This window comes from Myotis lucifugus, unplaced genomic scaffold, assembly GCF_000147115.1.
Source record: "Myotis lucifugus unplaced genomic scaffold, Myoluc2.0 scaffold_210, whole genome shotgun sequence".
Classification (NCBI taxonomy): Eukaryota; Metazoa; Chordata; class Mammalia; order Chiroptera; family Vespertilionidae; genus Myotis; species Myotis lucifugus.
The window spans coordinates 1,227,917-1,231,735 of record NW_005871258.1 but is presented as its reverse complement, the minus strand read 5'-3'; the positions used below and the strand labels follow the sequence as shown (position 1 = coordinate 1,231,735).

The window sequence follows — 3,819 nt, the reverse complement described above, 5'->3', positions numbered from 1 at the left end:
CAACGCAGCCAAGCTACAGCGTGCTCCACCTGCTGATGCTGGTAACATGACTCGCGATCACTCTGTCGCCAGGAGCCCCACAATAGACTTAGATGATGCCTGCATCTTCATGGACATGGCTCCAAAGAGACAAAGACAATTTATAGAATCACATGTTTAATAGCAGAAGATGTGGCTGCCTAAAGCGGCCATGATGCCTATATTATGTTTCATTATGTTGATATGTCACATTAACCTTTAATTCTCTTGCAGGTTTAAATGTATATTGGCTGTCCTAGAAGGGTACTATGTGGGGTAAACCCCAAAAAGTAAAGGGTGCCTAGCTGCCAAGAGGGCAGGTGCCCACCTGGGCAGGGAACAGTGCCCATCAGGTTTTGGTCTCTGTTGAGAGACAGCTAACAGTTGGCAGCCTGTGTACTGCTTGCAGGCCTTTATGACCATGCCCATGTCAGGGGTAGTCTGAAAAGAGAAAAAAAGCCTGTTTAGAGTAAAAAGTCTGAAGCATAGTTATACATAAAAAGAAAGTTTAATGCCAACAATTAAAAGGAATTGGCAAGGAAAGTCAGAAAATCTTAGAGTAGATCAGTATGTCTTTCTTCTTATGTAATTCCTCCAAAATTTGGCGATGCTAACATGGCAAAACATTTCTTTGCATAGATTCAATAAGACCGGTTCCTAATAGTGGTTTTGTTAACGAAAAACTTTGGCTGGAGTAGCATGTTTCTCTAAAGACTTGAAGCCAGTAAAAATGCCACAAAGAAAGCCTGGTATCCTGCTTGGAAGCCTTGAAGATGGCTGGCGCTGGAGCGTCAGGCCGATGCCCTACCATCACTGGCGGTTGGTAAGAGTAAAAGGGGAGCAGTAGGGATGCCTCTACGTTCCTGCGGAACCCCCATACGCTCTGGGCCGCAACAAGTAGGAGGGCTACTGAGATGGGCTTAAAGCCTGGAGCGTGGGCTCAGGTGGAATTGCTACAGGTGAAGAATTCACCTAACTCAGCAGATACTGCAGGCGGGCCTGATGGCAGCTGGATGGCTTGGCTTCCTAGCCCTACGGGGCACATTAAGATTCAACCATGAGATTCCAGCAAAGGTGGTCAGTTACCATTCTTGTTGTGTTTATGCAAACATCAGGACAATAGATAAATTAATCTTAATTTGACTCTTAATTTGACTTTTTGATAGCCATGGAGAAATTTTAAGAAGAAAAATCCTATTTCAATAGAAGTTGTTAAAGCTAAAATGGTTTCTTTCCCTTCCACCAGGCCCAGTACGAGCCTCTAGCAACGGTGGAATGAAAGGGTGAGGGCTAGACCCTCCACCTTGCCCCAGGTTTGAATCTTGGTTCACACAGTCGCCATGGTTGACAACCCTGTTGTCAGCAGTTGCAGGACCGCTTATAATCCTACTGTTAATTCTCTCCATAGGACCCTGTATTATAAATAGAATCATAGGATTCATACAACAGAGAATAGGGGATATTAAACTCCTGATTATCAGGCAACAGTACTCAGCCCCGGCCGAACCCGAAGGTCTCTAAGATTAGAAACCGTCCACAGAAAAAGGGGGGAATGAAAGGTGCCAATATAATCAGGTCAGGAGGGTATGGAACAAACGGCACCAGGGTAATCAGGAAAGGTCAGAAGGGGCAGAAAGAACAAACAACTTTTATGCGCAGCCCGGGAGTAAACTGAAAAACTAGCAACTTGATAAGAAACTAGACAGGCATTAATTCACAACGGCGCCAAGATTCCCAGAAGAATGACCCCCTTGCTCCCCCCGTTTGCTTCCCCCGTTTGCTAGAGGGGTATATAACCTGTGCTTAAACTCTTAGTCGGGGCTTGCAGCCGCTGCTCTGTGTTTTAGAGTAAGCTGTCAGCCCTGGCATGCTAGAATAATAAACCCTTTGCTTTTTGCATGAGAAGCGTCTCTTGGTTCTTTGTGACAGCGGCTTGCGTCCTGGGCTTTACAAGAGCACTACTAAATCCTAGCACACACCCCCCCCCCCCCCCCAAGCCCTCTTGGTCAACTGAGAATTTTTCCATTTTTTTGTCCTCACCTGAGGATATGTTTATCTTTTTTAGAAAGAGGAAGGGGGAGGGAGAGAGGGGAAGAAGGAGAGGAGGGATGGGGGAAGAGAGAAGGGATGAATGGAGAATGGAGGGAGGGAGGGAGAGAGACAAAGAGAAAGAGAGAGAATTATCAATGTGGGAAACATTGATCAGTTGCCTCCTGTACACGCTTGGACCGGGGATGGGAACTGCAACCTTTTTGGTGTTCAGGACGATGCTCCAACCGAGCCACCCGGCTGGAGCGCAACTGAGAATTTGTTTGTGGCTTTTTGAAAGCCCAGGGTCAGCCTTAGTTAATCTCAAATTCCTCAGAGAGAAATCTATTGAAAAATGGCTGCTGAGATAACCTGCCCTGACCAGGTCACAGACTTTTTCTTAACTCTGTTTTTCAAGTGGTCAGACCCAAAAGAAGACCCCACACAGCAAAAACACTTTTTGAAGTGAAACAATAAGCCCGCATATAGTATTCACCAGGATTAGCACCTACAATATGATGGCTTAACAGACCATTTTAAACTCCATGAGTTTAAAATGTTCCTATTACCCCTAAGTAGCTAGCAATTGTCTTACATTACCAAGATTAATTCTTTTATCTGAAATCATAATTTTAGATACCATTGTCACTAAATACTAATCGCACTGTTTTTAAAGTGCCTCAATTTCAAAGGACTCGGGTTCTCTACTGTTGGTTTTAACAAAATGCTGGGGACTATTAGCAAAACAAAGGTTGCATAGATTAAAATCATTTTTAAATCTCAATTTGCATAAGTTTGAATGTGAAAGAAATCTGTTTCTAAATTGTACCTGTTTAGTATTTTAATATGTTTCTCCTCTTCAGGCCACATTTTGATGGAGGTGGGAGAGAGAAGGTGGTAGTAGTAATGTGTATCCATAATGTAAATTCTGCAACAAGGTTCTGAAAGGAAGGTTGTTGCACTTTCCTAGGGTACCCAACCGTGTGCTTTGGTCACTCAAAGAAGCACCTCAGGATATTTTAAATTGTCCAGGAAAACACAGCAACATCTGTCAGACACTGTACTTGCTACTACCCTTACCTGGACCTGACCACTTAATGACATGGACAGATGGTATTTCTTTGGACATAGGGTGCCACGAACAAAATACCAAGACTGTAACGAAAGAGTTGGACGGTTTTGTCTTAGGCATTTCTTTCAAAGGTTTTTTTTTTTTTTTTGCTTTGATTTGGTTGGGAAACTGAAGGACAGATTAACTCACAGGATGATTTCAAATATCTAATAACTCTTCCCTATTCTCTCTGAGTGGTATTTGGGAAAGTATATGTCTGTCTAATGACATGTGTATTGTTTTAGAACAGGATAAGGAGTTCACTGGGTCCAGACCGGCGCCTGATCTATGGGGAAAGTGGTACAAAGCCTTGGCAGCAAAGCCACAGGTGTTCCAGAGCTTTGGGAAAATTGCACACACAGACCTACGCATGCGCGTTACATGAAGGCGCCCCTAGGACTAGCCCCTGTTACTAGGAGACCGGACGCTCCTGTGGAAACTCGGCGCTGTGGGGCGTGCGCCTGCGCGGCGGCGGATTGGACCACGAGGAGGCCTTCCCTAGGCGTCTGAGGGCTGGCACGTGAACGGACGCGTCGCCACGTAGTCCCTGCGAGGAGCGACGAGCCAGGTACGCGTGCGCACAGGGACTGAGGGCACGTGAGACCAAAGCAGAGCGACGGCGCCTAGGAAGATGGAGGACGAGCCCCCCTCAGGTACAGAGC

General features: G+C 45.5%; 1 protein-coding gene across 3 annotated transcripts in view; it reads left to right on the top strand.

The window, feature by feature from the left end:
* Nucleotides 1-3,676: 3,676 nt before the first annotated feature.
* Nucleotides 3,677-3,819, top strand: part of LOC102419945 (testis-specific gene 10 protein) — a 123,540-nt gene continuing 123,397 nt past the window's right edge. For all 3 annotated transcript variants that reach the window (XM_023761521.1, XM_023761520.1, XM_006097734.3), the window contains exon 1: nt 3,677-3,810. The gene's annotated coding sequence lies outside the window, so the exon portion shown is untranslated. The remainder of the gene's footprint in view (nt 3,811-3,819) is intronic.